At 40.3% G+C, this 14,202-nt stretch overlaps 1 protein-coding gene across 3 annotated transcripts in view; it reads left to right on the top strand.

The window, feature by feature from the left end:
* The first annotated feature begins 6,020 nt into the window (after positions 1-6,020).
* The window catches only part of NELL2 (neural EGFL like 2), a 391,543-nt gene continuing 383,361 nt past the window's right edge, over positions 6,021-14,202 (top strand). Inside the window, exons 1-2 of one of the 3 annotated variants that reach the window (XM_034645487.1) lie at positions 6,037-6,159; positions 7,154-7,281. The gene's annotated coding sequence lies outside the window, so the exon portion shown is untranslated. Of the gene's footprint in view, positions 6,160-7,153; positions 7,282-14,202 lie in introns of all 3 variants that reach the window. The other 2 variants (XM_034645489.1, XM_034645490.1) reach the window with 2 other exon arrangements.

Genomic DNA, 14,202 nt, shown 5'->3' with positions numbered 1-14,202 from the left:
AAACCTATTCCTCAGGGTCAGCATGTGGCTATCCTCTCAAACTAGCTATCTGAAAACAGTGATGGCACTTTATTTAAAGATGCAATAAGTCCATTGCCTCACTTTAGAAGCCTGGAATGTTTAAAAGATGATTCTATTGTATTTTAGAAAAATTTGCCTATTGTATTTACTGGATGCATGACACTGATTCTTCAAGAACTAGCAAGAATATAGACAGTGTGAAAAATTAACTGTACCTGGCAGTTTTCCTTTGCATAATTAAGGTAAAATTTTACCAATCCTTTCTCTGCTAAAATGAAACCCCAATATATTTTTGCAGAAAGCTGTTAAAACTAAGACCACTAAGACAATAGAAAAATGGAGATGTTGAGTTATTAAACATTAGAGCTTTCATGGAAGGAAATGTGCTGCATTAGCCAGGTTTCTCCAGAGAAAGAACCAATAGAATAGAATAGAATAGATGGATAGATAGATAGATAGATAGATAGATAGATAGATAGAAGAGGAGATTTATTATAGGAATTCACTCACACAGTTATGGAGGCTGAGAAGTCTTACCCTCTGCTCTGTGCAGGCTGGTAAACCAGAAAGCCAGTGGGGTAATTCAGTGGAGTCCCTAGGCTCAAGAACCCAGGAGCACTGATGGCCAAGGGCTGGAGAAGATGGATGTCCCAGCTCAAGCAGAGATAGCAAATTCACCTTTTTCCTATCTTTTCATTCTATTCATTCCCTCAAAGGATCGAATGATGCCCACTGGCATCGATGAGAGCCATCTACTTGACTCACTTCTGATTCAAATGCTAATCTCTTCTGGAGACAGCCTTCCAAACACACCCAGAAATAATGTTTCACCAGCTATCTGAGCATTCCTTAGCCCAGTCCGGCTGACACACAAAATTTAACTATCACTTATACAAAACACAATTTAACTTCATTATGAACAATTCCCAAATCCCTCACTCATTCCTCCTTTTTGAAGAGCGCACTCTGGTATCTGAATACTGCTCACCTCCAACGCTGTTATTGAAGAGGAAAATTGACCAGAGCAGGCCCAGGCCAGGAGGCCCAGCAGATGGAAAGTTACTAACAATAAGCTAGAGATAACCAGAAGCCCTCCTGGGAGCAAGAGGTAACCGGCCCTTTCTGCTTCTGTAAACAGGCTTCCCGCCACAGGCTCCCTGCACTACTGTTCCCGCCTAAGGCAGCCCCCACTCCCCCAGTTTAAACCCACTTACCAGCAGTTAGCATAGCCCCTGGAATCTGACTGCCTGCAGTCCCCTATAAAAGCCCTCTAACCCCATTGCCCGGGGCCCAGAATTTTGAGCGCAAGCTCTTCTGGGTCTGCCCCACGTAAAATAAATCTGAGTTCTCCTACTTCTTCGAGTGTCACTTGGTCTCTCGCTGGCCTGATTTTTATTTTTCTGCAACATTTCCACCAAAACCACCAATGCTGTTATCAACTAAACCACCGTCATCTGTCTCTGGATCCCTGTAACAATTTCTGACTTGCCTCCCAGCCTATTCCACACAGGGTCGGGGTGTGGCCTTTCCAATAGAGTCAGGCCATGGCACTCCTCTCCTTAAACCTCTCCAGTGGCCTTCTTAAGCCAGTGTCTTAAGCCTCGATTGTGAGCTGCCTCTCTGAGTTCATCACCTACCACTCTCCATCTCACCCAGAGCGCCAGCACTCACCCTTTCCCAAGCATGCCATGCGAACTTCTGCCCTGGAGACTTCCACTTGCCGTTTCTTCTGCCTCCTTCACTCCTCTCCTGGATGCCTGCAAGATTCACTCTTGCACTTGCTGCCTGTCTCACCCTCCCTCCATGTGGACTCATCAGTAATATCTTCCCGCACTCCCCCATTTCCTGTATTTCCCTATCTCCCTAACCTGCTTTTCCCCACTCCTTAGCAAATATCACCACCTAATATTCTATTTATTTACACACTGTTTAGTTAATTGTCTGTCTGCCTCTCCACACCCCCCACCCCACGGCTTGAAGAACATATTCTCTATGAGGGCAAAGACTTAGTTCTGTTTCCCGCTGTGCACCCAGTGCCTAGAACAGTGCCTGGCATAGGTGTTCGGCCTACTATAGGTGCTCAACAAACATTTGTTTAATAAAGGAATGTTATTATTTCTGAAAGTTAAATTAACACTTACTACAAGACATAGAAAAATACAGAAATGTACAAAAAAGAATCATCCATCCCCAAAGAGGTATCTACTGTTAGCATTTTGTTGGATTTCTTCTAGGTTTTTCTAAGAACATATATATTTTTTTCTTTTTGTGAGATCAGGATTATTCCTTATATGAAGTTTATATCCAGCTTTTTAATAAAGTATATTATGAGAGCACTTTCACATTATGCATGGTTTTTGGTTTGTTACTTTCCCTGCTAAATTATAAAATTTGGGATTCTGTTATGTTTCCCAATTATTCATATAGCTTAACAATATAATAATTGTATATGCTTGCTTATATCTAAATGGTATGCAATGATAGACACCATTTAAAGAAATTTAACATTAAAATAGAAATTCTATTCATATTGCCTTAAATACTTAAGGCATTTTTAAAAAGTTCATGTGGTCCATATAATTTCCCAAAGGAATAATTTTCTAGTTGAAACCTACTGTGTTGACATATCAATATTTCAGGGGCCGGACTACCGAGTTTGTGTTAGAACACTTTAAAATTGCTTTATATTCAGTCCATGGGTTGTTGAAATAGCAACTTGCCTTTGGTTACCTAGAAAAATGTATGTCATTAAAATACTCTTTATATGCCACCCTGGGAACATATCCCACGCATAATGTATTCATAAAGAGTTCATTTTATTTACAGCTTGTCACATAATATGGTATAAGGAAACACAGTTCTGATGCACTTCAACTGAATTATGCTTCTCTTTTTGACAGAGTGGGGAAATATATTTGTAAGAGTGAATAAACACACCTTGACTGCCTATTTTTTGAGAAGGAGGCAGAGAGAAGCACATTAACATTATTCTGTTATTAGAACATCCATAGCGATAGACATTTTGGACATTTAATAGCTGTTTGTTTTCTAAATTGGGTGCCTGAAATACTTGATGTCAAAACTTGATGACAGGGACTCTAGAAAGCAGTAAACCCCTAAAAAAAGATTTTTCAGAGTTGCAGTTTCGTAATATGGATATGGAAAAAAAAATCTGTTGTTGCCTTTTCTGGCATCCAAACCTTTGATGTTTAATTCAAAGTAATTCAGATTAGGTTTTGTAATTGACTAGTGTGGCAGACTCTGTCACATATGGATAGACACAGTGCTTGTTTTTGTAGGACAGAATGCACCAGTACAGAATTTGAACATTTTTTTTTTATAGCAGTATTGACAAACATCCAGTCAAATACATGCATTTTTCCTCCTCAATGAATTCATTAATTTACAAATCAATAAGAACACACAGGGTAGCATGCTAAACTGAGACCATAGAGGAAATAAGAGTTACCCTGTAGTCCTTTAAGATGAATGTCAGTGTCCATCTATTATGTCACATTGGGGTCTAACAAGTTCTAAAATCCAGTGTAACATCTGGGTGGACTATTTAGACCACTAATTAATTCCTGTACCATTCATTTCCCATTTTACTATCCTGGAAATATATGCTCCTTCCTGGTCATTAGGGAGTTCCAGAGGAGAAAAACAGATCCGTGGAAATCCACCATTATTATAAGAATAAAAAAGAAGAAGAAGAAGAAAGGAAAAACCCAAGTGCAAAACTCCAAGCACATACTCTGGCACGAAGAGATTAGACAAAAGCCACCGTACTAGTTAATGAGTAGTATCTAGTTAATTCCCATTAGCTACATTCTTCATTAGAAGATGAGTAGTCATTTCCGGGTAGTTTCTGGGTTTTTCCTTAATAGGAATCTTAACTAACAGAAATTAACTAATGCAATCAATTGATCCTATTTCTATGGCTACATCTATGAAGAATCTTAGTGATGGTTCAGGGTCTTCAGGCAATAACTTGAGCTCTCATCTCTTATTAAAAAAAAATGCAGCCTTAATTGTCTGGTCTTTTGAGCGGTTAGGGAGAAAGGAATAATTGGAGACAGGTAGGGTATTTGTGGGATGAGAGCTGGGGAAATTGAGTCTAAAGAGGTCTTAAGCTTAAAATCTAAGCTGGGGTGGGACAGTTTAAATCCAGGCTGAAGTAAGTGTCCAAGGGGCTAATGCAGAAACAAGTGGGACAGGGAAGAGTTCGGGGTGGCAGAATGAGATGGGATTAGAGTCATCTGTGCCTGATGTGGAGATGTTTAACAGGTGGAGCCTAAGTGTGTGGCTGAATCCCAGGCAAGGAGAGTGGCAGACCTTAGTTAAGGTTGGCCCCTCTCACTACATTTCCTCCCAGTCTGCTGATTCTAGCTACCGTCACTCAGGAAGAGGCTCCTGGCCCTTTGGGGAACCAAAAATATCTCACATACGGATTAAAATGCCTTTTTGTAAAGAAAGGGGGGGTAATCAGAAGGGGGAATGAAACATGAGAGACTATGGACTATAAGAAACAGACTGGGGGCCTCAGAGGGGAGGAAGTGGGGGAATGGGATAGACCGGTGTTGGGTAGTAAGGAGGGCACGTATTGCATGGTGCACTGGGTGTTATATGCAACTAATGAAGCATCGAGCTTTACATCGGAAGCCGGGGATGTACTGTATGGTGACTAACATAATATAATAAAAAATCATTAAAAATAAAAAAAAAATAAAATGCCTTTTTGACCTATCAGCTCTACCAGGTTGGGGGTTAGACAGATAGGCTACCTTCTGATTTTTATAACAACAATTAAAAATCTATATCCAGAGTACAAAAGACAGCAGTTTTAGGAGCAGTAGACTTTCCTGTGGCATCTCACATTTTACCAGGTCTGGCTCTTATTAGTATTGGAGTCTTGGTAGATGTTGATGGAAATGGCAGATTTTATTAAAGGTAGCTAGGACAGCACTGAATGATACTGCCCAGAGTCTCAGAGATTCCCCTATTGTATTAAGTTAAATAAAGTCACCAAACAAGTACACCTTCCTTTCATCAACTATGTCCTATTTTTGAAGCACTGTTGTATACCAAACACTTTACATTTTCTAGGTAAGAAAACTGAAGATGACTAAAACAGAGACTAAATATATTACACATTTATGATATCATGCTAGTAAATGGGGAAGCTGGAATGTGAAGGCCTATCTGTCTGATCCCAAAGCCTGTATATATTCTATTCTTTCTTAATTCTGACATATAGCTTTTCTCCTTCAGGGTAACGTCTTTGGACATGGGTGAAAAACCTATAATGTCTAGGTAGGAAGGTCTTTCTCTACTAAGCATTGCTGGCGTCAGTGACCCTGAAGCACCTTTATCCAGCTCCAAATACCCAAGGCCTACCCCCAAATTCATTGGATGTCTCTATTTTATTTTTATTGTTTTTTTTTAAGGTTTTATTTATTTGTTTATTTGATGGGAGAGAAAGAGCACAAGCAGGGGTCGCAGCAGGGAGAGGGAGAAGCTTCCCGCTGAGCAGGGAGCCTGATGCGGGGCTCGAGCGATCCCAGGACCCCGGAATCATGACCTGAGTCGAAGGCAGCCGCTTAACTGACTGAGCCACCCAGGTGCACCTGGATGTCTCTTTTAGCCTCAAGATTCAGTCCTGGTAGGTGTTTGGCATGTAAACTTCATCACACAGCCAGGCTGTTTCCTTCCACCGCCCCTAGAGGGCGGCCTGCAGTAACGATCCCCGGGAGCCCTCTAGCGGTCAAAGGAAGCTCCAGCCTTGGCTCGGGGATCAATGTTCCCGGGAACTTTGTCAAAGTCCCGCAGCTGTTGCCCAGGGAAGCAAGGCTGTGTGACACACTTAGAGTCACCCTCGTAGCTTCCCTTTAGTGCTTCTGGGGGCATGGCCAGTAGCTCTGCCCCAACTCAAGATGACTTCTCAAACCTGCCAAGTGTGCACTCTCGGATGCTACAGGGTAGATTCTATCACTAAATTTCAGGAAGAATCAAATACAGGTATCTAGAGGATGTGGCGGCGAGTCCAAAATTTATTTTTGTATGTCCCCCCAAATGCACAGGGTGGTTTATTTAGATTGATTCCCAGAAGCAGCTCTGGATATCTTATACTTCCCCAAGGTAAATATTTGAATAGCTCTAGTAGTAATCTCAGGTTACATGGGGGTAGTGTAATTATGATTTTCTAGAAGGTTTGTAGTTATATTCATAGAATATATTTAAATAACATTGGCGAACTACATAGTCTAATGCAGGGATGCTATGTTTTTTTTTTTCATGATTTTAATGTAATCATGATGACATAGTAGTTATTTCCTTGTTATTTAAAATAACAACTCTAGGTTATTATTTTGGAATCTAAATATATGAATATGTATTTAAATTACATATAGTTTAATATGTGTATTTGGGTTGTCAGATATAGATAGCAAGCATATATCAATCTATTTCACTCCCTCCGCTGGAGTTCACTGATACTGTTTTATTATTGTGTGTAAAATAGACTAGTTTATTTAGAAAAAAATTGCTGCTGCTTTTAAGTAATTGCAATAGAAAAGATTTTGTCAATATGTCTTCATGGAAAAAGATATGGGCTCTTAATAAAATAGGAAATGACATTATCATTAGGCATATTCTGTTAAAAACTACCCTGTTATTCACTTAACTCTTATAACAAATCAAAGCAAATTTGATTTGCTGGGAAAAATTTGCAGGGTGACGCAGTACGCTGTTAAGTGCGGTAAAGATGCAAACAGGAATATGACATGATTCCTATCTTCAAATATCGCAGGGGGAGGAAGTAAAGGCATGTATCTAAATAACTTCTTTAAAAGGACATAAAAGTGGAATTCCATCACCTTAGCAAAACAAGCTAACAATCCTAGAAATCAAAGAGAGAAAAATTACAATTTAGATAGTGCAGGCAGTGCTGCGCATCTTTCCTCTCAGTGATTGCCTGGAGGGAGCATGACAGGAAGCATGGGAATCCGTGGTGCCCTCAGTTTGTCTCTGTTCTGGGTGCCTCTCAAGTGCAAGCATATCACTGAGCTGAGTGTGATTCTAATTTTTAAAGATATGCATATATGCATTTTTCATATAAAATGGACCCTAAAAGCAAGCCAACTACTTCATCTGGTGCTCAACCAAAGAAACAGGGATCTGCTGCAAAGCTGGAGGACAAAGCAGCTGTGCTGAACCAGCTCGTGGTCTCCAGTGGAGCGCCTGTCGAAGGCCTTTTCCAGGGTAATTTCGATTATTCATGATTTTCTTGTTTCTGATTTTAGAATCTAAGAGGTGTGACTCTGTTGTAAGATAAGTATCATCAGAGACATAGACACAGCCTGGAAGGGTCTTGGGGGCCAGGTTAGGAGGTTTGACTTTCTTTAGCCATATGGTTGGAGTCTCTGAAATGTTTTCTGAATAAAGGAGGTTCTCACACCGGGTTTCAGAAGATCAGTTTGAAAATAATACTCTAGATGGACTGGAAGGTGGAGAAACTGAGGCAGAGAGGGACTGAAGAATGTTTTATGATCATAGAGGTGAATAAGAATTATTAATTATCAGACCTAGAGTGAGGGAGAATAAGTTAAAATTTTTAACTGACTAGAATGGGTTAGAATAGAGATTTTAAGTTTGGGTGACCATGAGGTTGGTGGCTTCTTTCACAGAGTTAGGGAAATCAGAAGAATTGGTTTTGGTTAGGGAGATGAATGGGATTTGGGATAGAAGGTGAGGTAACTGTGGGAGACCCAGGTGGAGATGTTCAGCAATAAGCTGGAACTGCAGGAAAGAATTCTCAAAACGTTTGGTTTGGGCTACATTCTGTTTAGAAATAGCAGTTGAAATCACAATAATAGACAACACGGCTAATGAAAATCAACCTTGTAGAAAGCAGGGAGAAGTCCATATATAGGTTCTTGGGGATTACCTGTCTTTGGAGGAAGAAAAGAAGCAGTTAAGAAAACTGAGGAAGGAACATTCAGAAAAAAATATTCTGGGAAAGAGAATTTTAAAAGAATTTTAAAGAATTTAAAAAGTTAAAGTTACATGTTGCTAAAAGTTCTAGAATTATAAAGAATGTAATGCACTAATTTTGAAGGTAGAAGGAAGAAAATAGGTGAATAAGAGAAGAGATATTTTAAAAATAGGACAGGGGTGAGATAATTTTAGGAAAAAGACAGCAAATGATTTTAAGTGCTGCTGAAATTTCAAGGAGAGTTGGGTCCGGAATTGAAGAGAGACATTTAAACCTCAACTTAGGATAATGGTATATTCAAGGATTTTTTTTTCTGATTTATCATTTTGCGTGAGACTAACAAGTGTATAACCATCAGCTCATATTTACACAGTCTATTTGTGTTTGTTCAAAATAGTACAAGTATAGGAAACTGGGATTTTCTCAGAAATGACTACCAGTATAATCACTGGTGACCTTCTAAGAGGATATGAGCCAAAGTCAGATTGCAAGCCAAGGAGTGAATTAGGGTTGAAGAAATATAGAATTTGCTTTTGAGAAATTTGGCGACAAGAGCAAGGAGAGAGAAGAGTTTGTATGGTTAAAAGGTAGGAAAGATCTGGAAGGCAGCTTACACCAGCCTGGTGGTCTCATTGCAGCTTTTGGATTATTGTTTAGTTAACATTTAGTGTATTCTTTCAGCCTTCTTCTGTGCAGATGCTATTTTGAAATCACTTAATATGCCATACATTTTGTCCATGAGTGGTCCTCAAACAAATCAGAAAATATCATAGAGCATTTGCTGTCACATAAAACTGGAAATACACAGAAACTACATTTAGTGCACAATCTGAGTGGAGAATTCATGCAAGGGTTCAGTCAAAAAGATGGTTGCCATGACTCTAATAACTTCTGAAGTATCTTTAACGTGTTTTCTATCTGTGAGATAGTATGGTTCTCTGAACCTTAGCCCAGAAGCCTTTGAAACAGCGGAGTGGGGCACGCAGATGCTTCCCTGGCGGAGCTGTGGCTCACTGCAGACACATGGAAGTAGGCTGACGGTGCCTTACTAACCCTTCCCTGAGTGCTCAGCCTCTTTTGTGGGCTATGACTTTCTCAACTGAGCAGTATTCCCCCCTTGAGCCCATTCCGGCACTTACAACACTTATTGATCATAGACAATTAGCTATAGCTTTTAGAGCATATTAGGTTTAATGAAACTGGAAACATCGCTATCCTTAAGGGAACAAGTCAGACAAAATGGGAGGAAAATGTGTTTGAAACCTTTGTCTCAAAAAAAGCAGATCATTTGAACAAAGCTCACATCTCACATTCTGAGACGAGCTGCTGAGTATAGCCGTAGTAACCACCACATGGCAGTTGTAGGATTTAAAATCCCTAACAGCCACATCACACAGGACCTGGAGACAGAGCAGCTCTTATCTTTTTTATTGCTTCCTCCACAAAATACCTCATCCTTCCTCCCCTCTCAGAATCCCCAGCTCGAGGAGGACCAGGATGTAGGATTTCCAGTACTAAAACTGGGAGAGTTCTGGGCAAACTGGGATGAGTTGGTAACCCCAATTAGGAGCAAGGCTGTCTGGCTCTATGCATCCTCTCATCATTCAACAATCGCCCATTCTCCCAGTCAGTCTTTCTCAGTTGGGGAAGACTGTAGCACCCAGCTCACACTCCTTTCCATCACCACCCCTGATTCATGTGCAAACGCCATCCAGTCCCTGATTTTTTTTAGTTCCTTGACTTTTTCTCTTACAGTTTTTCCTCATCCTTCCTTCTGACTTTAGCTTCCCAGTCTTCTGGTCAAACCTTAGATTTTGTCCTTATGAATACCACCCTCAAAATGTCAATTTCTAACATCCCATTCAGCTCACTGCCTCCATGGTAATTCTTCAATCACACCAGGACTTCCAATCCATTGGTGACACCATTTTTATTTATTTAATTTTTTATTATTTATTTATTTTTCAAGCAAGCTCTACTCCCAACGTGGAACTCGAACTCACGACCCCAAGATCAGCAGTCCCATGCTCTACTGACTGAGAAAGGCAGGCTCCCCTGATGGTGTCATTTTTAATGTCCACTGCTCTACTTGCTGTTCTCATTTCCTCCTCGTCCAGATTGGTTCCATTGCCTAATTACTTGCAAACACCCTCAGGTCCCTTGCCTCCCCTCTGCCTTATGCAAGTGGCAGAAAACCAACACTGGTTAGTCCCAACTATTTGCAAAAAGGTGGTATAGTTTAGTGGTTAATTGTGTGAACTCTGGACCTACACTGTGTGGTAGGGGTAGCGTTTACTAGCTATGTGACCTTGGGTAAGTTTCCTAACGGCTCTGGGCCTCCATTTCCTCATCTGTACCTATCTCATGGGGTTGTTGTGGGCTCAAAGGTATTAATAAAAGTAAAATGCTTCGAACAGTGCTTGGCACATAGTAAACAGTCAGTAAGTGTTTCCCAGGCTTGTAGTTGATTGCCAGAGAGAAACATCTAACTACTCTAATTGATCTCTTTTAAATTTCATGACTGTTTGTGTCAAGTGGCCCTTTGGGCAGTCTTTGCCATTCAGTCGACCGCAGTTCCCATTTCCTTATTGATTCATTTTCTCTCTCTCAGGGATTACTCTTTCACCCCCTCTACTTTCTTCTCAAATTTCCAACTCCTCTTCTCTGCTCCTTGCTCCTAGTGGATGATTTTGCTTCTTATTTCACTGAGAATACAATCAGAAGATAACGTTATTTTTCCACCAAACACCCTGCCCAGATCGGTAGCCTTCTGCTACAATGAAAGTGCCTCTTTCCTCATTTTGGGACAACCCTTTATTTGTGTACTGGTCTCCAGTTCTTTTCACTTTCTTAAGAAGTGTACTGCCATAATTCTGTCTCTCTCTCTCTCTTTTAAGATTTTATTTATTGAGAGAGAGAGCCTGAGAGCACAAGAGAGAGAGTAAGCATCAGTCTGGGGAAGGGCAGAGGGAGAGGGAGGAGCCGGTTCCCTGCTGAACGGGGAGGGTAGTCGGACCACTCAGCCACGTGGGGGCTTGATCCCAGGACCCCGGGATCATGACCTGGGCTGAAGGCAGACACTTAACTGAGCCACCCAGGTGCCCCATAATTTTCTCTTTTGTCTTGCATCATTACATGTCTCCTTTCTTTTCACCATCAGTGCTATAATATTAATTAACAATCTTAAATGAAAGGAGAAAAGAAATTTCCCTTCCTTCTATGTCCGTGGTAGCTACCAACTTATTTACTATCCTGTATAGCAAACTCAGTGTCTCTATGGTCTCAGCTCCTATCTTAATGACAATTTGAATCAAGCTTTATTTCACCAAAACCACACATGTATGAGCCAACAGCAACCCCATCTGTCAAGTATGATGGTCCGTAATCTGTCCTCATCTTCCTTTGCTCATCACCAGTGTTTAACATAATTGATCACTTCTGTCTCTTGAAAGTTTTTTTCACTTGGCTTCAGGACACCATACTATTTTGAGTTATCATCTGTCTTTCTTCTCAGTCTCCTTGGCTAGATTCCTTTGCACCTTTAAATGTTTTTGAAAATAAAGGAGTGCTCCAGAGCTCAGTCTTAAGCTCTTTTGGACTTGCTGAAGTGAGTGGAGTGACCAAAACCAGGAGAAATTGATTTCATGGGTTTCATATGGGGCAATGAGAACTCTGCTGAGAAGGGAATAAGCATAGATTGTAGGAAAGAGGAAAGCCATTATAATGATTTTAAGCTGAATTTTACTTAATATGAGATTGTTTAGTAGAAGCAATTTTACTGTGATAAATTCAGTTCCACAATATTTTCTGAACACGGGCAGTGGAAAGGGGAGGGGAGAATCAAAGATGGAGCAGAAGGGTTCTTGCCAAGACAGTCCTGAAAGCAGTCTGGTTATTGTCCTAATTTAATTAATGGAAAATTAAGAGCTAAATCAATACTAGAACTCTAACCAGAATTCTTGGTGGTTCCCGGTCTTCGATTAAGTTGATGAAGTTATTTGCCCCCCAGATTGATATACAATAAAGAATAAAGTGTGCCTAAATTACAAGTTTAAAGGGCATTCAAGTGGAAAATTGCTGGAAAGGGTAATAAAATAACAACCACAAAAATACAACTTTCCTTGGCATTTTCAGCTTTGTTACCTCAGGGCTACTAAAGGATCCATTCTTGTCTTTTTCAACAAGATCTCAGATTTTTCAGTCAACTACTCCTAGGATTTTGTATTGGCACAATTGGATTTTCTCCTTAGAAACTGATTTTTAATGAAGAACAAACCAGAATATAGAAGGATAATGTGAGTTTTTTATTAAAACCCCAAGGCTGACACTGGAAAAACTCGCATTTAAAAAATTTGTAATAATAAAGGTGCTTAGCCACTTCTGAGGTTTTCTGTATAGTATCAACAAGATTCAAGCATGGTTTGTCTACTTAGATCTGTAAAGGTGAGTACTATAAAGGTTAGAAGTTTGAGTATGTAGTTTATGCCAATCCACTCAAAAAAAAACAAAACAGTGCTAACAATAATAGCTGCTTTCTACTGGGCAACTACTTACAATTAGCTATTTACAGGTTGTATTTTTTCCCTTCCAATGACTGGTTGAGGTGGTGTTACTATCCTTCACAGACAGAAACTGGGATTCAGAGAGATTTTATCATTTTTCTAAGGACATGAGAGTCATGCCCCCAGTCCTCTTACTTCCAAAGGCAAAGGGGAAGGAAACCTTTAAGTACCAGCTACTATGCCTGGACCTTTTGTATAACTATCTTGTTAAATCAAAAGTCGGAGTTAAGATAGAGATTGTAATATGAGCTTTGTGCTTAGCACTTTGTATTGTAAGAGTACAAGTCTGGACGACATTTTAAATGAGACAGATTTGCAGTATCGCATTTAAAATGCGATGCTTACATCCTTGACCCTGTAGAGAGCTAAAAGAATTGTGATTTCAAATCAAGATTTTCCCTCTCATTTAATGACTACTGAAGCATTTCTTCTTTGCAAATTAGCTTATAAAACTGTGGGCTCTTGCTTAAAAATAGGGTTTCTGAGGCACCTGGGTGGCGCAGTCCTTAAGCGTCTGCCGTCCGCCTTGGGCTCAGGGCGTGATCCCAGTGTTCTGGGATCCAGCCCTGCATCAGGCTCTTCCACTGGGAGCCTGCTTCTATCTCTCCCACTCCCCCTGCTTGTGTTCCTTCTCTCCCTGGCTGCCTCTGTCAAATAAATAAATAAAATCTTTAAAAAAAAATAGGGTTTCTGAGAATTAGGTAGTTGATGCGCATTCGTGCGGTACAACCATACCGTTAGCCTTGCCTATTTTCACACCCAGATACAGCACAAGTGTAGGACGTGTTAAATTTCTTGTTTCACAGTGGTTCTTTAGAGATCTTTATGTCCAGTTGGTTACAAGTTACTGATGTATGTTTCTTTTTGCTGTCGAGCACAGTGATGCAAATAGCTTGAGGTGAGTGCCTAAAATGTGTCCAAATGAAAGAGAAATAAAAGTTAGTCTAGTAAGACAGGAATTGGGTTCCCAAATGCTCTTTGCTAATGATTTGTAACAAATTCTCCTTCTGGGCCGCTGCTAACTCTTCTGTAATCAGGTGTTAATATTTTAGATAAAAAATGAAGTCCAGGCGGGGGAGGGATAGTGAGTGGGAGTTAAGAATTGAGAGTGGACAGGGGTGAGGTGTGAAGTTCCATATTACGTTATGAGCAGATTGTTAAAGGAGCACAGAAGAAGGAGAGGTTGTTTAATTCTACAAAAGAGAAGTTCTGTGTACGCTATGCTTTTTTTTTTCATTTTTATGGGAAACACAGTAGTCTGAAAAGTACTTTGAAAAGTATGTGGGAGTATAGGATTCACACAGGGTTCACTATTCGGTTCTACACACTGATTTGGGCTGTTCTACCCCTCAAAGTTCTGTTCAATGTTCTGCAGATAGAATGACCTCCCAGACTGGACTTCTTGACCATTTCCTCCACCTTGAAATGATCTGTGTTCTTCACTAGTCATTAAGTGTCTTTAGGGAGGGACTATGTTATTATTCATCTTTCTACTCCCTGTGCTAAGCAAGTGCTTGGCACACTGTAGGCTCTCAGTAACTTTTGATAAATTGAATGAAGAAGAAGGAAAGATGTTTGTGCTTCTCTGACTTCACCCAACCAACCTCATTTGCCTTCCCACCTCCT

The sequence above is a fragment of the Ailuropoda melanoleuca genome, chromosome 16, assembly GCF_002007445.2.
Source record: "Ailuropoda melanoleuca isolate Jingjing chromosome 16, ASM200744v2, whole genome shotgun sequence".
In the NCBI taxonomy this organism is placed as follows: Eukaryota; Metazoa; Chordata; class Mammalia; order Carnivora; family Ursidae; genus Ailuropoda; species Ailuropoda melanoleuca.
The sequence above is the reverse complement of the archived record's forward strand: the minus strand, read 5'-3'. Positions and strand labels throughout refer to the sequence as shown.